This window comes from Cupressus sempervirens, chromosome 7 (genome assembly GCF_028749045.1).
Source record: "Cupressus sempervirens isolate cs-2001-9-10 chromosome 7, ASM2874904v1, whole genome shotgun sequence".
Lineage (NCBI taxonomy): Eukaryota > Viridiplantae > Streptophyta > Pinopsida > Cupressales > Cupressaceae > Cupressus > Cupressus sempervirens.
Window position 1 is genome coordinate 230379351 of NC_143124.1, and position 23644 is coordinate 230402994.

The following is a 23644-nucleotide window of genomic DNA, read 5'->3' on the forward strand; positions in this document are numbered from 1 at the left end:
CTTCATGAGAATAGGTACAACATGAACAAGTTGAGCCTACACAAGAGCTAACCTAAGAACCACAAGCACCTCCAAAATTTTCACAAAAAGAGGAATAATAGATAGAGGACAAGAGGGTACAAAAAGTAGTAACTAAAGATAAATAAGCCTCCCCCATAGTTCCATAGAAGGAAAGAGTTGAATCAACTATGGAAAGAACAAAAAGAAGGAGAATAAAGAAGAAAAATATTCTGTCCACACAAGTGCTTGAGATAATACTAGAAGCAAAGTATGAAGAAGAAGGCGGAAAAATTGAATTTCCCCCTTAAGCTCAAGAACCTTCTCAGCTAAGGAAAAAAAGGAAGAAAGGAGAAGAAGCTCCATACTGATACCTCCATCTGCTCTAAGGGAGCTTATCCAAGTGTCAACTTTAGAAGATGATCATAAAAAAATAATAGCCAATATGGAGGGTCAAGAAACTAATGTCTTTGACCTCTCTAACTTTGACTTAACACTAGTGGGCACTAAGATGGAGGGAGCTAAAATAAGAGATACCACCACAAGTGAACCAGTAGGAGAGGACTGGAATTAATTCCCAACTCTACCTCAAGGACCTCTGTGCATTCCAACACTATCATCTCAAGATTTGGAAATTTTGGAGAAAGGATTAGTGAATCCACTTCCTTTGCCTACCCAAGGAGAAGAAGAAAAAGAGACTAAGGAAGGGGATCCCTAATAGCTGTAGGTTGATGAAGTATCCAAGGAAGGGAAATACAAGAAGAGCCTCAACATACTCCTCAAGATATAGAGGTTAGGAGCTTAGCCCAACTTGACATAGGTACTCCAACTAAAGATCTTTCTTGACAACAGAAGACTCTAGAGAGCACTAATAAGGGAAAGGAACTTGTAGTATTACCAACCTCTTTAGCCATGTACATGTCTCCAATGGGCACCGCACTAACATTGTTGAAGAGAGAGGTTATGTTTCATTAGAAAATGTAGATGGACATAACAACCGAGGAGGGAATGAAGGAATTATTAAAAGTTTTCAAGAGGTTTGAGCCACATATGTGTGATGCATGAAAATTTCCCTTCATAATGAAGAACCAAGGTTATGAAATACTTGAACACATCACCATTCCTCCTCCTCACATTGAAACCAAACAACTAACTCCTAAAGACTACCAAATCAAGAAGGTCATGTTGGGAAGACCCATGGTAGATACAACCAAAGTGATGATCACTATGAGTATGAAAGATGTTTTCAGGCACATGGATTGAGATGAGTAAGAGCTGATAACATTGGATAAGCATAATGAGCTATTAATAGGCTATTTGAAAGAAGTTGTGGGCCTTATTGACCTAGAAAATCCATAGATTTCTCTAGAAGAAACATTAGAAAGGAAAGGGACAAGAATAACCTAGTTAGATCTATTTTTGGAAGCATGTCAACAATGACATGATAATTTTGAGAAGGGTGTGTAGATAATAGAGGGTAATTTGAATCTATTGCACCACATCTAGTCAAGTGTTGATGAGTTCATTTCCATAGTGAACCAAGAGTTTGGGATAATGGATGAAGTACATGCTTGGGCTAAAGACCTACAAACATTAAAATTAATAAAGGGTCAAAAGTATCATATGTTGATGGAAGTATATACTACTAAGGAGCTAAGAAAACTCAATGACTGCATTGAGAAGATATCAATAGGGGATAAGATTATGGAAGGATTACTTGCAGAGATTGTATATAATTATATTTTTTTTATTAGCTTTTAGCATAAGTTTTCATTTTAAGAAGTCTCACTCCTAACACAAAGGGATGCGATGATTTCTTATAAATACATAGATGTAATGTATACTCTAGGCCATTATTTTAATTCAATAATATATGCTATTGGTGCTTTCATTTTGAAACTAGTTATTCTTGCCAAAGTGTTATTTTTGTGAATGCATGTTCATGAATAATAATGGAGCCAATGGTTTTATTATTTTATTATGATTGTGTGATCTTTTAGTTTTGGTGTCTAGCTTGTGTTAACAAATTTCACTAACATACCGAGTTGGAGAAAATATTACCTATTGTACTTGCATAGATTCTTGTCTCACATGAGGAAAATTTTTATGGCCTTGCAATTTGATGAAATGTGAAACATATTTTGGTTTATATTAAATTCCCATTGATGATTACATCAGTGGAATTTATTGGAACCACTACTCCTAATTTCATTGGTTTCGTACCTGATCTTCTCAATGATTTAATTTATAGGTGTGTTGTCATCATAGTTTATGTCCATTAGGAGTTTCTTTTTCAAGTTATTTTATTTAATATCTTGTTAGCCTATCTTTGTTATTTTCTTTTCTAATATCTTGTTAACATAGGAAATAAGAAGCTAGAGTTTGAATGGCTGCTGCTTCCGCTCAAAATTTTGGTTCTCCCGCTCCTGGTCATGTTCGAATTTCTAGATCTCCCACTCAAAATATTGGATCTCTTGCTCCTAGTCTTGTTCAAAATCCAAGATCTCCCACTCCTTCTCCTACTCAAAATATTTCAAGATGCGGAAGAAGGAATGTTTGCATGGATGCTAGCTACATTAGTGGGATAAATGGTGCTAAGTTCTCTACCAATGGTGATCTGTTGGTGGCTGAATCTAGAAAGGTTTCTTGTAGTGGTAGTGGGAATATTGTTGCTAGGGTTTCTAGTAATGGTGGTGTGTTGGATTTTGTATCTAGAAAGGAGGCTAGATGTAGAAGTAGGAAAAATTCTACTAGGGCTTCTGGCAATGGTGCTCTAAAGGCTTCTAATTCTGGTAAGGTCACTAGTTGCGGAGGTGGGTTATCTGGCAATAGTGATGTGAGGGCTTCTGGTCCTGGCAATGATTTTTGCTATGTAAGTAAATCCTTTATATCCCCTTTGATCCCTGGTAAGCTAATTTCTCTTTCTCTAGGAGATGAGTCACTTTTAGAAATTGAAGAACATTTGAGGAATCTTTCCAAGGATTCTATTATTTGTCACTTTAAAGGTTTCTGGCCATCTCTCTCGAAGCTCCATGCTTGGATTTTTAAGATTTGGGATCCATGTGTTACAGATACTATTGAGATTTTCCCTTTGATTAATGGTTTCTTCATTGCTACATTTGTTAATGCTACGGACAGGAAAGCTATTATTTGTGATAAGGTCTTTTTTTGGGAGGATTGCTTTCCTTTAATGGTTAAACCATGGCATCTAGATTTTGATCCTCAAAAGGAGTCTTTCAAAATCCCTACCTGGGTAAGGCTTCTTAATATTCCTCTTCATTTTTGGGGGAAACCTATTTTTAAGGAAATTAGTGAGGCTTTGGAGGACTTCTATATGGTTGATCTCTAATCCTTTGAGCATTTCCATTCTACTTATGCTAGGATTCTAGTGGATATTGATGTTTCTAAGGGTCTCCTAGCTGAGATTGTTTTAAATCATTCAAGGGGCTCTTGGACTCAGATGCTTGATTATGAGGGCCTCCCTTTTAGGTGTAAATAATGTTTCAATACTGGTCATATGGCTGCTAAGTGTGTGTATAGGAATTGTTCAAACAAACGACCCTCCTCCTAGTGGAAGGGTGTTCAAGAATAGCATTATACAGTATACAAATCCTCTTTTCTAGCAGAAGGGGATCCTAGTTCTATGTTGGTGAATGCTTCTGCTTCCAAGGTGGATGCTCAAGGTGTAAGTTCTCATTCTCTTGGTACAAATTTTGGCCAAGATAATGGTGTTGTTGTAGAACTAGGTTGTATTAATGGTTTCGAGGCTACTATTTTTGGACATGGCAAGTTGCATTGTGATTCGACTCTCTCTATTCAAGGTGTTAAATCTAGTTCTCTTGTTTCAAAATCTGGCTGTGATAATGGTATTGTGGCTGCTGATTTTGGACAAGGGAAGGTTTCTCATCTTGGTGATAAAGTTGGGTCTTAGCCTACTAGTTTTTGTTCCAATTTGAGGGAAGAAGTGTAGACAGATTGTCCTAGTCAAAAGGATGGGCATCTTTTTGATGCTATTACTAAAATTGGTAAACAAACTATCAATTCCAACAAATCGGATGCAGTGATGGTAGATGGTCTTCATCAAAATTTGGATGCCTTTTCCTCTATTTTGTATTCTCAAAATTGGCAATCAAAGGCCATGATGGTTGAGGAGGGGTGGATACTTGTGACAACAAAAAGATCTAAAAAGTCTCTTCCTTAATTTGATATGAATTTGTGCTCCCATAAAAAGGGAGTGAAGCTGAAATCTTAGTCTCCTTGGCTAGTTAAGTACTCTTCCTCTTGCTTTTCTGGTCTAGGACATTTCTCTGGTTGTTTTTCTTTCTAGTCTAATTTTCTAGGTTCCAATTTTTTCTCTAGTTTCTAAACCCATATGTTGGTTTTAGGTCCCTACTTGACCTGGTTTAATTGTACTGTTGGTTTTAGGTCCATTTAAAACCTGGTTGAGCTTCATGGTATATCTTTTTTTTTGATGTAAAGGGTTTCGGGGCCCCTTCAAAACCTACTTTTACCTTAATCTAAAACATAGGAAATCATAATTGCACTGATAAATTGCATTCAAAATAAAATAGAAAACCCCAAAAATATATCTTTTGTGGTTACTTTTTCAAACAACAATAGGTCAAATAGATTATTCAAAATTGGTTGGAAGAAACCAAAAAAGGTCTCCTTGTGAACAGACACATTTATCTTCAATTGAACAGATTACAATAAGGTTGCAAGACCACCCAAAACCTTGGAGTTGATCCTCAATTAGCTTTTCAAGAGAGGGATTTGTAAGGATCTCTACCATTCAACATTGTGAAAAATGAAAACTCAATAGAAGTGGTGTTAAAAGGAGGGCCATAAACTATTCAAACAAGAAAAAAACAACTCATTGTTTGCAAATTATATAGTTTTTTTAAGTTCAATTTTTTTTTCATCTGATATTGTCAAAAGTTTCATAGGTGCACTATTTTGAAGGAGTGCACTTCTGTAGAGTTGCACTTTTCTAAAATTTATGCAATCAAGAAGATCTTGATCCACCATATCCATTTCAACAAGCATTACAATCTTCACCAGGTGCACACGAGTTCTTAGAGCTTAGTCATTTTTATAAGCCTTGCAGTGATAAAGAAATACCAAGAATTATACCACTTCTATTCCAAATATCATCATCTTCCACTTTACCTCTGAACCAACCTCCACCTAGCATTCCACCCAATCCTCCACCAATGACCTTCTTTGTCAATGTAGTAGATTCACCAATCAACTTGCAATGTGCACTCAATGACCTTCAAAAGAATCTTGAGAAATTTCGCCGAAGGTTCATCTATGGAGAAACATAAACAACTGATGACCATATTGAGGTATTCAAAGAAATATGCAATTGAAAAAAAATTCAAGAAGTGATGTAGGATCATTTTGGGTTTGCTTGCAATCTTGTATGTTTGGAGAGATTTTGGCTTAAAGTTGGGGAGCTTGGCATGGTCTCTGGAGCTTGACAATGCTTGGAAATTTATTGGTGCTTGGCTTGGTTTTGTTGACACTTGCCTTGGTTTTGGTTACTGTTGGTGTTGAGATGTCTATGAACTAACTTTTGGTATTTAATTTATGTATGGGTATTTAAGTTAGTGTTTTAGTTGACTTGTGGGTCGACCTATATTTAATGTAAGGGATTTAATTTAGTTTATAATAAGCTGGGCTGACTTGTGGCTTAGTTGGGTATAAGTAAGGGGTCTTGTAGAGTCTTTAGGGGTAGTTATTTATTCTAGTTTGGAGAAGGGGATGAAGTGTAGATAATTTTTTTGAAGAGCTAGGGCTGCGGGTTGAGAAACCTAAGGATTGCTTGGTGGACCTGAGGGTACAAGTGTGGATTCTTTTTGGTGTTATTATCTAGTTGTGTATCTAGACTAGTTTGGATTAGGCTTGTAAGTTGGATCTTTTGAAATTAATTTTGTAATTTCTATTTACATTTGGCCCTAACCCGGAAGGCCTTATAACCTGGTATATTGCATGTAATCAGTTATGTCTATGAATAAAGAGTTGTAATTTGGTATTAGATCTTACATTTTTTTTTTTTTGTGTTTCTACTATGTGGTTGTTTGCTGGGGGTTTAGACACCTCCTTTAGGGATTCTCCTACCTTGCATTGCATCAAGAAGAGAATGTGGTCCTCCATTTATTCCCCTACTCATTGAAGAAGTTACATTTAACTAGTAAATGAATTTTCTACCAGGATGTATCTAGAATTGAACCGTGTTTGAAAAATTCTTCCTTGAACAATTTAAAACATTCGTCAATCTAGCTATGATACATCACCAATTCATATCAATCAAGTGGGATCCAATGGAGACCATATCATGTTTCAGCCATCACTTTAAAAAGGCCTAGTAGAAGCTGGAAACACCATATACCATACCTATTGAAGATGCAGTCCATATTTACCTAAATGCTATGGACTATCTTACAAATATTTTTGTGAGAAGACTACCTACTTTAGACATTGACACATTAGACAAAGTCTTTACATAAGCAATTACCTTTATTAAATAGGCCAATCCTAATGGAGGAGGATTGATGGTGCCAACTCAAGCCATTACAATAGTACTGACATATCTTGTCAGAACACAAGTGATGTCTAGTCAATTCATTCCAATACAATAGGCACTAGCTACACAAGTTCCAAACATAACTTACCCAGGATATGAACCTCCAAAAGTTGATTTCTTTGAGCAAAAGGAAACAACATCTGTTGAAGTATAAAATAATGTTTTATCTGAGATTGGCCAAATGAAGAAGACCATGCCATAGACTACCCATGAGGTAACCTATTTAAGATTGCTGCAAGGACAAAACAATAACTTTTAGTGAACAAATTCAAGTACTTACAACAATAACAACTATGGTTAGAATTATAACAAGAATTTTGGGAGAAATAATAATGCAGGGAATAATTTAAATCCTCTAGATCACAACAACAGGTTCCAAAGATAGAATCAATAATGGAACACTCATCCAAATAATAGAAGAATCTCTCCAAATAACAACAACAATGCTCAATTTGTGGACATCAATCACACCGAGAGTAATCAAAATGGACCCAATGATGATGACTCATATTTTAATGAAAATCAAGATGTGAATTAGAATTCACAACATAAAAACAATGAGCCCCCTATGTAGTTCAATACTATGATATTGGAATCTAATGATTCTTTAAAGAATATAGGGATAGAAGAATGAGTTAACAAAAAATTTACTTTTTCATTTAGTCAAGATTCAGACCCACAACCAGAAGAGATGATGGCTTCTTGAAATACTTACAATTTGTAGAATCAAAAGGAACCCATGATGGATTTGTTTCCCCTAGCATTACAAAAAACTCCTCTAGATCAAAGAGCTAAGACAAATCTAGTACCTATCAAAGCACCCTATATTGGACAACAAAATCAAAACCAAGGAAATGTGCCTACAATCCTCAAGAATCTTGCATGGTCAACTAAAAAATATAGTGTAGTTGAAGATTTGAAAAGAATGAAGGCCAACATATCCTTTTTTGATATGCTATAAAATTGTGCTAATAAGAGGGAAGCACTGCTAAATAATCTTGAACATACAAAGGCAATACCAAATGCAAATGCGGGTGCTCAAAAGATAGTATCACAATAATTAAACACTTTTGAGGCTATGCCAACCATGTATAAAGAAAAAGTTGAAGTCTCACCTTTCTTGCTTAGTATGATTATTTTTGGAAGAAACCTACATAATTATTTCATAGATTCAAGAGCTACTTGTAATGTCATGCCACTTTTGATAGCTCAAAGGTTGGGAGTCACTCAACCCTTAAATTTGATAGTGATACAATTGGAAAAAATTCAAAGTAAAGGTTATTGGGGTATTGAAATATGTTCGAATACAATTAACTCTAGAACCCCAAATTTGAGACATCATAGAAATACTTGTGGTGGAAATTCCAGAAACATATGGATTGTTGCTGAGTAGAGAATGTAATAAATGCTTAAGAGGATGGTTCTCGATTGATTTTATCCAACTATGGTTACCTTGGAAATGATTGAATAATTAGATCAAGCTAATGAAGAAAAAAATAAACATAATGATGATATAATACAATGTACCAAATGAGGTAGTATTCTTCCAATTAGAATTAGGATCTTACAAAGTAATGGCTCTTGATATAATTTTAGTTAAATAACCAAACAATCTGAATGAAGAACCCATGGTCCCTATCCTAAGGGAAGACATTTTGACTCAATTCATGGATAACATGTTGGAAAATTTGCAATTCTTAGGAATAGAAGAAGACTCAAATATTTTTGTCCTTTTAGGATTTTGCAAGTTACACAAAGTAAATCACTCAAAATTTGAGTTTTCACATTACCAAGAAGCATTTGCATGGGTGTTGAATTAGATAATGCAATTAAAAAATGGTCAAATTCTAAATGAGATAGAGAAAGAAAATTATAGTCCTACATGCATATCTAAGATCGTGAACAATCATGAAGAAGAAGAGGAAGATCTTAATGCATCTTATAGTGATACTTACTTAGATGACGAAGCTTTGTGTTGTCCCCCTCTAGGGATGATCAAAGTTTGACAAAGATTTTTTTTTTGTAAAAGGTCAAGGTTGGACCTTAGTAGTTTTTCATCCTAAGACAAAAGTTGATAAAATCACTTAGTTGATTTAAGAGATTCAAGATCATCAAGAGAAATGGAAAACCCCAATATAAAAGGTAAACAATGAAAATATGTCAAGTGCACTACACAAAATATTATAATGGATCCCAAAGAAATAGTCCTTCAAAGTTCAAGTGAAAGAAAAGCTTCAAACAAATAAACACAAGTCCAGAAAGCCCAAAGAACAACCAACCTCGAAACTTAGGTGTGACAAATCTAAATGCAAATTAGGAGCTAGTGTAGGTATTGAATTAATTAATCCCAAAGGTAGGTCCTTTTATGAAGAATATCATTTACAATTTAGATTTACTAACAATGTTGCATAGTATGAAGCCTTGATTTGCAAACTTCTCTTCACATTAGAGAAAGATGTCAAAGATCTCATAATTGAAGGTGGCTCTTAGTTGGTGATTAGGTAGGTGAAATGAATTCAATATTGAAATGGTAGAAGATTACTTGCATGATGGAAAATAGATTGGGATTTTATGGAAGATTTTGAGGCCCTAAATATAAAGTCCTTTCCAAGAAAGAAGAACATGATATCCAATGCCCTTGCCATTTCAGCAAGTGCATTGCAACCCATTGAAAGAAAAAACTAAAGAGGTTTTTAGTTGAATTGGTTTCTATTTGACCCAGTCTAGATAAGATTACAAACTTTCAAGTCTTCCAAGATGACGAACACATTCTCAAGTTCATCATGTCAAACAATCTTTTCAAAGGACAAGAGATTGATGATACTCCCGATGATAAACTTGAGGACCACAACTATTCCTAAGGGGATGGTAGAGTTACCCTAAAATTATCACTCATGACATTCTGTTAAAACCTAATGCAAAACCTTTTCATCAAAGATAAAGACCAGTGAATCCCATTATTGAACCATTAATAATTAAAATTGTCCAGAAATTGCTGGATCCTAAAATTATCTTTCCAATATGACATTCTACATGGGTTGCTAACTTGGTTCCAGTAAGGAAAAAGATAGGAGAGATTTGCCTTTGTATATATTTTCATAGTTTGAACAAAGCATCTCAAAAAGATGATTTCCCTTTTCCCTCACTTTAGTAAGTACTACAAATCATAAAAAGATCCAAAATCATGTATTTTCTAGATGGATATTCAGGATACAACTAGGTGGTGGTAGATGAGGAAGATGGGTTGAAGACCATCTTCACAATGAAATGGGGAAGCTTTTCATACATAAGGATGTCTTTTGGATTGATCAATTCCAAAGCCAAATTTCAAAGAGAGATGGATGAAGCAATCAAGGGGATGATCAATAAATGTACAATTATGTATATGGATGGCCTAACAATCTTCAAAAGATTAGAGTACTCATATTGCTGATTTAAGGCAAGTATTCAACTAATGTTGGAAATATGAAATATCTCTTAATCCTAACAAGTGTTCATTCAGGTTCATCAAAGGGAAGCTTCTAGGTCACATTATTTTTGAAGTTGGGATATCCATTAATCCTAATAGAATAGAAGCAATTCTTAAGTTATCACATTCCCACAGTCGCAAGGAACTTAAATATTTCTTTGGGAAGATTAATTTTGTATGCAAGTTTATTAGTGGGTTTGCTAAGATAGTACACCCTCTCAATGACTTGTTGGAGCAAAAATTGAATGGGTTCCAGAAATTAAAAAATCTTTCAAAGATATCAAAGTAGCCATCTCTATGGCTCTAGTACTTGTAAGTCAAGATTATAACCTGCCATTCAAAATATATTCATTTTTGTTAGAACACTCATGTGTGAGGATTATTACTCAAAAGAAAGAAAAAATAAATGAGAGACCTATTACACTCATGAGTTTTTGCTAAAGAATTCCAAATTAGACTCAATCTTTAAAAACAATCATTTTCCCTGATAAAGATGGTCAAGAAATTTTGCCATTACATAATCTAGAGTAAGGTATATACCATTATATCGGATCTTACAATCAAATAATTTCTTATAAAAAATGAACTGGGTGAAAGATGAGGAAAAATGAAAGCTATATTACAAGAGTTTGATTTGGAGATTCAATAGATTAAGCTAGTGAGAGGACAAGGTTTGAATAGGATGATAGTTGATAATGTGGTCAATACTAACAATGAAGTCATATTTGATGATAAGATTAATACTAACAATGAACAACAGATTATAGTATCTCAAGTGGACACTGAACTAGGAATAATCATAGATGTTTGATATCAAGATATTGTGTAATATATTTTACAGAATTAGTACCCTAATTGGATGAATAGTTTCCAACTCAAAGGACTCGAGATGATACGTGAATTCTATATGCCTCAAGATAGAAAACTTTATAAAATAAACTATGAGGGAATTTATCTAAAGTGTTTGGGATTGAAGAAATAAAAGAGGTTTTGGAATAGTTTCACGATAAGTATGGAATGAGACATGGATTAGTAGAGGATAAAATCCATATGATTTTGAGATCAAGCTACTTTTGGCCTACCATCTTCAAGGATATATTTGAACATTTATGCTCTTGCCACATTTTTCAAACAAGTGCTAATAGAGAGAGACATCCAACTATGCCATTACAATCAATGTTTAAGTTACACTCTTTTTCTTTGTGGAGGCTAGAATTTATTGGGCTAGTAAACCCACCATCATCTACATGACATATGTTCATTCTCACAACTATAGAATATTTCACGCGATGGATAGAAGATGAAACCTTTTAAAATTGCATAGCTAAGATGGTTATTGATTTCTTGGAAGAGCATATTGTTCCAAGATTTGGAATGCCATTCTTCCTCATATGTGATAATTAGTCATCTTTTGCATCTATCTTCCTCACTCAATGGGCATTAGACAATCAGGTTATAATCAAGTTCTCATCTAATTACTATCTTGAAGGGAATGGTGTGGCCGAGTCCACTAATAAGAATTTGATCACAATGATAAAGCACTTTCTAAAGGAAAACCCAAAGGATTGGCACACTCAACTCAAATACGCATTGTAGGACAAACATAGTCAGGATTAAAAATGCTTTGGGAACATCCCCATACCTACACCTCTATGAATAGGATCGAATATTCCCACTCAACCTCAAGATTCTAGTGTTGAAATTCATTAGAGGTTATGATGCTAATAGAGTTAAGATTAGATTAATGATTCTCTTGGAATTGGATGAGAAAAGGACATCCACTTTAGAGCATATGGTGAAACATCAAGCTGTCATCAAATAGTGGTTCGACAAGTGGGCCAAAATCAAATCTTTCAGAATATCCAATCTTGTTCTCCTATGGGAAAAGGAAAAAGAAAAGCCTGACAGTTAAAATAAGTTTCAATGCTTGTGGATTGGAATCTTTTAGGATAAGTTCTCTACAAGGGGAATTGGTCCCATTTCCAGTCAATGACCAATTTCTAAAACATTACTTTGAGGCCTAAAAGTAGGAAAAAAAAAATTAAAAAAATAACTTTCTACAAGTATGTTTACTTTACGCAAGTGTATTTTCTTTTGATTGTGTGTTTTCTTTAAAGTTTTGTTTGTCTTTTCTTGTTAGTCTGGGGGTTAGGTGCAATCAAGAATCTTTCTTGATGCATCCAAGGATAACTACTTTTGGTTTTGACTTTAGGGAAGAGGTATTTCTTTGTCAAAGGATTTAGATGATTATTTTTCTTGTACCAATTGAATAAATATATGGCTTGTAGTTTAAAAAGACCTTCAATCTTGAATTAGAGTTGCAAATTGATAGCTCTCAACACTTTACAAATTTAAGGATTGACTATCTTGGTGGGTTGATAATAGCAAGGGATAATTAAAAATTACCAATTTAGACAAAGGGTATTTTCAAAGAACTACTAAGATAACCATTTTGTGTGACAGTTTCCCAAAAGTTTAATAAAAGAGGAACACAAGGGTTATCAAATCGAAGAAAAAATATGGAAAAAGATATCAATGCCTTAACCACATAGTCTAAGCATTGTTAGGGTACAAAAGAAAGAAAGAAAAATTATAGATGGTGTTAGATTTAAAGATTATAGAAGATCCTAAAAGGTAATCAAACAAAATGGGGATGCACTCCAAAATGGCTATCCACCTTGTATCAAAATGCTTCAAGGAAGAATCAAGTGGAAATATGTGAGCTCCACAAAGAAAATAAAAAGATATTACTAAGGACTCAAAATGGAAAATTGATAACTCATCAATAGCCCTTTGTATGGATTCTCTCATCTGATTAGATAGTGATTGATAAATAGGTTTTATGAAGATTTTTGATGAATAGACCGTTGCAATAAAAGTTTATCTCCAAGTTTCTAGAAGCTCATGATAGACTACACCTCCAGATGTCAAATGAAATGAATACACTAAGCACACATTGAGCTTGAAGATTTGAGATTCTAAAGTTTTGACTATTAAGGAACTTGAAATCTACTTGAAGTGTTTGAGATTCAGTTGTGGCTTGATGTATGACAGAAGTATATTTGTTGATGAAAAAATGCCTTTGTCATTTCTTCCCCCTTTTTTTGGGGCTATTTATTGTGGTTTCACAATGCATGCCCCATTTCTCCAAGAAATGGAGACCCCCTAGTAAATTTTTTCCTACTAGAATCCTATTCCAGAGTCTAGGTCCCTTTTGGACTCCCCCAAGAGTCTAGGTCAAACGCCTATACTAGACTCGAGAGGCTTGGGTAATTAAAAATGGAGGAAAGGATGTTTTTATCTTCAAAGTGATTTTAAAAGTGCACATGTGCATGTACACTTAATGCATGAGTGCAAACTACACCTCCTTTAGGAGATGTGCATCTACGGATGTGCATAGCTATAGAGGGTACACACCTATGAACAATAACAAGGTTAGCATCAACATGGTCACAATAAAACTTACAAGTAACAAGTTTAGCATCACTATGAAGGTGTGCACATGTACACCTCTACACTTACAAAACATTACAAACAAAACCTAAAAAACTAACATAAGACTCCTAAGGGATATACAAATGCAAACCTCCATGAGGTGTGCATGTGCACACCTATCCCAATAATTGAAGGGAGAAAATGAAGGCAAAAAACCTTCAAAGCTTCATGAAGGTGCACACCTCTGTGCTCAATAGAAAGGAGAAGTTAGACATTCTCCCCTCAATTTAGCCATGTGCATTGCACATGTACGTAGTTATGCACATGTGTATGTGTGCACCTTCCCAAAGTGTGCACATGCGTAGGTGCACAACTATGCTATATTAGCCATTTTAGGGGTAATTTTAGCAGACTTGCACACCTTAAAGGGTGCACTAGTTGTGCTGAATTGTAGAACATGGAATTTCCTAGGGGGAGGAACTATTTGGGTTGCATTCTAACCTATTTTGGAGTCAATTAGAGTCTATTTTAGATTAAGTTTTAACCATTTGACTAAAATTATGCTTCCTATATAGATAAGATGACATCACCATCATCTTCAATGGTAGAAAAGATGGCTCCAAAACTAGTTTTATTCAAATATCAAGGTGCACCTAAAAAGTCAAGGTTCTAAGATGGACATGCCAAGATCAAAGATACTAAACTTGGACACATTGATTGGAAGGTGATCCTCATGATATGCAGAAATCCAAAAGAAAGATCTGCAATAGTGTCAACACTCATCTGATTTAGCCTTGTCAATGCAACATCTCACCCAACATCAATTCAATCCTTAGAGCTAATAATGATAATTGTAGAACATTATCTAACTGAAGTGAAGGTCATTACAATCATCATAGGAAAGATAGGCCTTGACCTCTGACCTTAGAAAATTGAAAAGGCATTTCACTTCCCAAGAGTAGATCAATATTTGCAAGTCTCTTATGATAGATCAGAATGATGGTACAAAGAGAATGAGAAATAAGCCAAAGAGATAGTGTAATCTTTCTTCCTAATTGATAGAACACTAGTGGGCCAAAGATTGGGCAAGGTTGACATGACAAGGGGTTACATGAAGGATGATATTGGGTATGTAATTTTGGTATTAAGAAGATTTATGGGACTCCCAACAAAAGGTCATCTTTAGACCTAGATGGTCCACTTTATTGAAACCATCAAAATAGAAAAGATACCAATTGATTGGGCTACCATCCTAAGTGAAAAATTAGATGAATAATTAGTAGTTGTTAAAGCTGATCCATGATTCTACTTGACATCATAGATGGTGTATCTACTAGCAACAAGAACCACAAATTACCTAGGCATCTATAGAAAGGGAAGCATGTAGGATGCAAATGCTTGGCCTTATGTAGTATATCCACAATTGGTGAAGAATAAGCTCCCTTTGCAAAGTTTGGAATATAGAGTGGTGAATGATAGGTTCATCTTGGAAATCATTAGGTTCATCAAATGTGACTATGCTAAAAGAATGTCAGTAGAGGCAACATCTAGAATTGCAGAGATTGCTGCCTACTACATTCAGTTTAAGACCTTCACCTATCTTTGAATAGCTAGAAGATACCCATATAATAGGCTCATTCTTCTACAGATTGCATGCCAACTCACATCTACATATGACAAAGTGAGAAGACAACACAAGAAGACATGGGTTTGGCCCATTACAGTTGGTGCCTTCGAGGTGAAGCACAAGAAGGATATTGCCACCTTCAATTTTGAGTGTGATCAATATCCATCAGAAGAATACAACTTCCCTCACCCATAATTTGATAACATTGGGATGGTGCAACACTTGGAAGGGAAAGAGTTTGTACATGAAGAAGCACTGGAAGATCAGTAGATGAATTCTATAGATGACTATGATGTCTATATAAGGGACTTCTATAGATGACTCTATTCTTAGTAGAAAAATTGCTAAAGATGAAGATTCCCCTCAAGGCTATGGAAAATGATACTCAAGATGTCATGGATCCTTTATACAATAGGGATAAAATCTATGAATGACCAATAATGGATGTTGAAATAAGGAGGGATGAGAATACAAATATAAATCACCAAGCTAGGCACATAATTGAGTTGAGAAAAAGGAATGGATCAAGAAGCTATTTAGAATGGATCCAATTCCTCAGGCCATAACTCTACAAGCTAAAATGAGGCTAGTCAAAGGTAAAGGAGAAAAAGTCACGGTACCAACTTTCCCTACTCAACCCTTAGTAAGGCTAGAAATGGTACATCAGCATGAGTGGAAGGTTGAGTACTTTAAATATGAACAAAGAAAGAAAAGGGTAACTTCTAGGGAAAGGAAGCAAAAAAATCAAGATCAAGTGTCTTTACGAGAATAGGTACAAATTGAACAAGCTAAGGCTCAAGCTAAGCCCATACAGGAGTTAGCCCAAGAACCACAAGTGCTTCAATAGACAAAACATCAAGAGGAAGAATAGATAGAGGAGTAGATGGCACCACTAGTAGTACCTAAAGAGGAAGAAAACTCCCTCTCATCTCCAAAGAAGGCAAGAGTTAAATAAACTAAGGTGGGGATATGAAGAAGTAGAATAAATAATAAAAGAACTCCATCCCCAGAAGAGCTTGAGACCATCTTGGAAGACAAGGATGAAGAAGAAGGGGAGAAAATTGAATTTGTACCCTTAAGCTAAAGAACCCACTTGGCTAAGGCAACAGAGGAAGAGAGGAGAATAAGCTCTATAGTGACACCTTCATTTTCTCCAAGGGAGCCTATCCAGGTGTCAACTTTAGAAGATGAACAAGAAAAGTGGATAACTGATATGGAGGGTCAAGAAATTGATATCTTCAACCTCTCTGACTTTGAAATCATGCTAGTGGGCACTAAGATGGTGGGAGATAAAATAAGAGATACCCCCATGAGTGAACCCTTAGGAGAGGGCTGGAATTAATTATTACCACTAGCTCAAGGACCTCTAGGCATTCCACCACCACCATCATAGTATTTGCTAATTTAGGATAAAGGATCAGTGCACAAGGAAGGAAAAATACAAGAAGAGCCTCAACAAACACCTTAGGATACAAAGGTTAGGACCTTAACCCACCTAGATATAGGTACTCCAAGATCTTTTTGAACATAACAAGACTCTAGAGAGGACTTATAAGGGAAATGAACCTATAGTAGAACCAACCTCTTCAACTAATGCATGTCTCCAATGGGCACCACACTGACATGGTTGAAGACAGAGGTTAAGTTTCGCTAGAAAAGGGAGCTAGACCTAAAAATTAAGGAGATAATGAAGGAGTTAGTAAAAGAGTCATGAGGCTTGAGCCACCTATGGGTGATGCACAAACATTGACCTTCATAATGAAGAACCAAGACTAGGACCTACTTGCACACATTTCCATTCCTCCTCCTCACACTGATACCAAACAAATGACTCCTAAGGACTACCAAATCAAGGAGGTCATGTTTAGAAGACCCACAATAGATACAACCAAAGTGATGATCACTATAGGTATGAAAGAGGTATTCAGTCAAATGGAATGAGATGAGTAAGAGTTGATAATGGTATGGAAGCAAAATGAGCTATTAGGATGCTATTTGAATGAAGTTGTGGTCCCTATCAACCTAGAAAATCTAGAGATTTATCTGGTAGAAACATTAGAGATGAAAAGCATAGGAATAACCTACTTAGATCCATTTTTGGAAGCATGTTAGTAATGGTGTGAAAATTTTAAGGAGAAGCGAGTGCAGATAATAGAGAGTAATTTGAATATGTTGCACCACATCTAGTCAAATGCTGACAAGTTGGTTTCCATAGTGAACCAAGAGTTTGGGATAATGGATGAAGTACATACCTGGGCTAAAGATCTATAAGCTTTAAAATCAATAAAGGGTCCAAGGTATCATATGTTGATGGAAGTAGATACTGCCGAGGAGCTAAGAAAACTCAATGACTAGATTGAGAAGATATCAATAGGGGGTAAGATTATGGAAGGATTGATTGCTTAAGGATTAGACTCAAGAGAAATATTTGGAAGCCAAAAGGTACTGCAATTTCACTTTCCTAGAGATATTTGAAGATGAGCCTAAGAATAAGCTTATTGCAATACAATCAATGGTCCAATAATTCCAAGAAACATTCAAAGATTCTTTGTTAGATGGAGACATAAGATAAGCATTCAAGACTGAAGATGTATTGTTGGAACTAGACACAAAGCTTGAGGATTTTGTGGAAAATTGGATTGAAGTTAGTAATTATTGGAAATCAGTAAAGGATAAATATGGAGCTTTGGATTTTCTTGAAGCTAGCCTAGTGGCTAAGATCATAGAGAAATTTAAGAATAAACATCCAGACATCATTTTCGTATAAAGGGGAAGAAAATCCTAAAGTTGGAAATTCAGTTTTAACATTGAGAAGTATTTTGGATTTTTGGGAATCTATCACCAAGGTGCACAAGAGCACATTTCAAAGAGGTGCATCGATAGTTTGAGTAAGAAGTAGTGCACTGGCATTTAACTACCAGATTCTAATTTAGAGAATTTTGTGCATCAGAAGCACATTTTGACAATAGTTCAACTCCCAAAAATGTCTAGAGAAGACCAAGATTCTTTTTCTAAAGTTTCCATAGACCCCCAGATAATCTTGCAGTTGCATTCTTCTTATATTCTCATTCTTTTATTCTTTTGTGTCATATAAAGGTTCATGAACCCATTAATGAATATAAATAGGGGATGAGACCTACTTAGAACCATTTAGAGACTTAGTTTGTATATAATTAGATTTAAAAAAAAAAAAATTTAGCATAAGTTTTCATTTTTGGAAGTCTCACTCCTAACACAAAGGGAGGAGATGCTTTATTATAAATACATGGATGACTCCAAGCCATTATTTTGATGCAATAATATATGCTATTGGTGTTCTCATTCTAGGTGTAGTTATTCTTTCCAGAAAGTGTTATTCTTGTGAATTCATGTTCATGAATAATAATGGAGCCAATGTTTTTTATTGTTTTGTTATGATTGTGTGATCTTTTAGTTCTTTTTTCTTCCTCATGTTAACAAATTTCATTGACATACTGAGTTGGAGAATAGATCACCTATTGTTCTTGCATAACATCTTGTCTCGCATGGGAACACTTTCCATAGAATTGTGATTTGATGAAACATGAAATATATTTTAGTTTATAATAAGTTTCCATTGATGATTATATCAGTAGAATTGAGGAAGCTCTATTCCTAATTTTATTGGTTTCCTACCCAATCTTTTCAATGATTTAATTCTTAGACATGTTGTTACCATGGATTATGTCCATTAGGAGCTTCTCTTTCAAGTTATTTTATTTAATTTCTCATTACCCTATCTTTTTTTATTTCTATTTCTAACGTCTAGTTTAAATAGGAATTCATATAGTTGCATTGATAAATTAAATTCATTATAAAATAGAAAAAACTAAAAATATGTCTCTTTTGTGGTTACTTTTTCAAACAACAACAAGTCAAACAGATTTTCCAAAATTGGTTAGAAGGAACTAGAAAAGGCCTCCTCATGAACACAAACATTTATGTTCAATTAAGAGGATTACAGTAAGTTTGGATGACCACTCGAAACCTTGGAGTTGATCCTCGATTAAATTTTCAAGAGAGGGATTCACAAGGATCCCTGCCATTCAACATTGTCCAAAATCACAACTCAACAAGATGAAGACCATGTTGAAGATAAGATTGATAAGTTGGATCATTAGATTAAACAAGAGGATTAGGTAGGATACCTATGATCTAAGTTGATGGATGAGAATATTCTAGAAAAGAAGGAAGATGAATATATACAATGAACCTGATGAACCAAATCTTAAACCCTAAGATCTACGATGATCATGAAAAATGGAAAAGAAAGAATTACCTATCTAAAGATGTATCGAGTTGAACTTATAAAATATATGCAAATGAAAAGGTGGATTAGAGATGCACAAGGGTAAACATAAATATATAAGAGTAAGAGCGAAGCAAAAGGAGATTGCTTGTGCAGATGCTGCTAATATTGATAAGTGATGTCATGCCCAAAATTTATAGGGCAAAAACACAAAAAAATCTTATTTTATTTAAAAAAATTTATTTAAGATAAGCTTAAGAGAATATGTAATGACATGTGCATGTTACAACAAAGTTACTGAATGTTAGGCTTCTAGAATACACCTACTTCGGTTCTTCGGGGGACAGTTACATTCATGTGGGTGATACAACTTTAATTGCTAAATTAAAAGGGATCCTTTGGATTTGTTGACCTTTAGGACATAGTTGATTTAATTTATAATTCTAGTTGGTGATATTGTAAGAAGATTCATGTCATTTGAAACTCTAGTATCCAAGGATCTATTCTATGCTCACATTTGACTCCAACCTCTATATAACTTTGTTTTATACTACATGTTGAGTTCATGCATTCAACTTATAAACTTAGGAAAAATCATATAATACCTAATTACAAGGTGCTCATGTTGTTAATTCATACATATTTTCTTCTCATGTTTACATATCATTTTGCATCTGCATAGTTTTGTGAACTTTGATGCTCAATTAAATAATGCATGTATGTATATCTATTATTCTGAGTGTATAATAGGTTTTGAATAGTATACTAATACCATGGATGTCAATATTAAAACATGGTACAATAATATGGTATATCAATCTTAGATTTGGACTTAAATGATCGTGACATGGTGATAAACAAATAATCACTCTATTCTTTGATTTACTAAATATTTACAACTATCATTGGCCCTAACCCCTATCTTATTAAACTTACCAACTTACTAAATATTAAACCTCTCATACTTAATAACATTATCCCTAATAAATATATTTACTAATACCTCTATATTATACTAATTACAAAATACATCTACTGGCTACTTTACCACTTACATGCTACTAGATTCCATCTCACTAGCCTTACACTAACTACCAATTTATTATACATAGTAACCTCTAATTGAACTATCTAAAAAATAATCCTAAATTCTAAGTAACATATCCTTACCACTAATTACAACATACAAATTTACTTTATACATTCGCCAACCTATCTACCCACTTGACCCCTTTTACTTCCCATTTTCTTTATCATATCTAATTGAACTCTTACAAGAAGTTATTATTTACTAAAAGATCTAGCAATAACCAAATTCTTTTATATACTAGCATGGTTATTAAGTGCATCAATAACACTAATTATTCCACCACTACTATTTAATCCATGAAATCTAATTTACCTATGAATATTTTCTAACATACCCGTATGATATGTCCTTATTAAAATATATGCTATTCTAACTAGTCCTTAGCTAACCTTTACAATATTACCCCTAATTTATATCTTACTAATTTATTGCTAATCTATGCTACTACTAATGCTACCTACCTAATCAAATCTCCCACTACAACATGCTCCTCCCCCCAACAAAAGACTTGGTAACATGGCCTAAAAGTACACATACGACTTGGTTCATATGTTTTCCACATAGTTAAGTGCACCCTTTCTATGCACTCAAATTCGTCACACAAAGTACAAAAAAGAAGAGGGAGAAGGTGGTAGGTGGTGGAGACTACAAGTTATGCAAGGTGATGGGATGTGAAGGATGGCTAGGGTGGTGGCTATCATAGGTGCCTTGGAGTGTACGAAATGGAGGAGTGGGTGGAAATCATGTGATCTCCCTCCCTCCTTAGAAAATGGAAAGTTCATATTGACATAAAAGAACAAGGTTTATGTTATAATAATATGAATCTTTCCTACTTGTCTCATTTTTTATTCTCCCCCCCCCCCTTTTTTTTTTGTTGCTAAGCATGTATGGGGTTTTTTGATGGAAGATGGGGTTGACCCACTTTGAAACTTCATACATTTCATTATAGCCTTGGTTATGGGACATAGTTATTTTAGTTTTATTTTATATGGGAAACATAGGGAATATTATTTTATTTCTCTTAAATAGGGGTCTTGGAGAGTGGAATTAAATTCCACTCTCCATAGATTTTCTAGAGAGTGAAATATACTCTCCCAACACTTGTTTAGTTCATGAGTGTTTGAATAATGTCTTCTACCTATTTTATCTTCCCTTACTTAAGTGTTATGACAACATGCTAATAATAATACTCTTATTGGTTTATCAAATAGAAGGTTCCTATTGACATCTATAGTTTTATTGGAGTTCAAATTTAAGAATAATAATCCTCTATTCAATCGCAACAATCAAACCAAGTGTTGTGATACTTTGGAAGATGATCAATTTTGGAATCAACTAGCCCATTCCTTCAAGACACAATAAAACCATGATTATAAATTTTTAATTACATTATAAAAAAATTTACATGATCAACTTGGATGAATACAATGTTTCTCACAATATTTCATAAAGTCAATGGAAATAATTGAAACCTACTCTTAATCTCCTTAAGTAAACATTTAGTACATTAGATTGTCTCATTGGAAGGATTTCTTGCAACATTTCTCTATACCTAAAATTCTAATCAAACTCTCAATATTAATGCATGCATGACATATAAATGAAACAACAAGATAATTACATAGGGTTCTTTCACAATCCCTTCACTCCTACCATGCATTCATGCATCTCAAGAATGTGAATAGGATGGAGATTCCTCCATTTCAAATGTGTTACACAAAGGACATAAGTAAAGCATTCAACTCTTACAATGAAATATACAATAGCATAGTGAAAGATTGCTTCCTTCAACTAAATGATATATCAACAAAATACTTGATTTTTCAACAATGCCAAGGGAATAACCCTAACTTCTTCATAGATCTCATTGTCATAAACTTGAAAAAAAAATCCCATAAAACAAAGAACCATGTAGGCTCACCTCCCATCTTGGGCTTCTATGAAGCCACCACCAAGTAAGGGAAAAAAGGCTCAAACAGGTTACACTCATTCAACTAACAATGCATCGTAACATCACAATACACATATAATCCCTCCAAGGTTTAACACAATGATTTACCATTGGAATCATGAAACAATGGGTGAAGGTGGGCTCTCCAAAGAGAAGAATGCCGTATCCATGTACACATATAAATCTACAATTTCATAATGCCTCTTCAAGGCTATCAAAATACATCCTCCTCATCACATCAATAGACTCATACCTCCCATTATACAAATGCCTCTTCAAGGCTATCAAAATATGCCCTCTTCATCACATCAATACACTTATACCTCCCATAAAAAAAAAAAAGGCATATGGCTTCAATGGAATCCATACTCCATGACCAAAAAATCCCTCTCCAAGAGTAAAATATCTCAACTTCAATGTTGAGCCCAACTGACCCCTTCACCCAAGGCTCTCTAACCTCCCAAGGGTGAGTGAAGCTTTCACACCCATTAACAATCATACTCACAAAAACCAAAGAAAAATTTCCAGAGAAATTCATCACAACAATAACACATAACAATCTACTCAACACGACACACATTACATGTATCCACCACTATATAAACAAGAATGCAATACCATTAAGCAATTTCAATGAAGGCCATGGAAAAGATACCAACCTTGATCCAAGCTAAAGAAACATGATAGCTGATGAAGAGCTCCCTTCTCCTTAGTCTTTCCCCTTTCCAAAACCCTAGTTGTCTCTAAACTTAGAGAGTGGGTGAACACCCCACTAGTTTTCCAACAATCCTCTAAAAAGACTCTCTACTATCCCCTTTTTGGTAGAAAGATCTATCTCACTATTTCTTACATTGTTTTCCCTTCTAAAAAAGAAACTTTGACCAAGTGGAAGTGTGAGGGTACACTCATGGGAAAATCCAAATTTCAAATTGGTAAAAAAATCCATTGATTAATGATGTGGGAGCATCGTGACCCATTAATATTATGAGGAGGTTCATTATTTCGTAATGTTTGAGTCCTTTTGAAATTTGTGGGACCATAGAAAGAAAGGGATAAAATCCCTAAAATTATATTGTAATGTGTTAAAAACATCATGAGAATGTTTCAAAGAGCATTAAGTTTTTGGGCAAATAGGTTAGTTTATTTTAACTACCTTAGTTTCTCTTGAAATAGGGAGGCAATGTAAATGAATGGAGGGATAGGAGGAGAGAAGAGATTT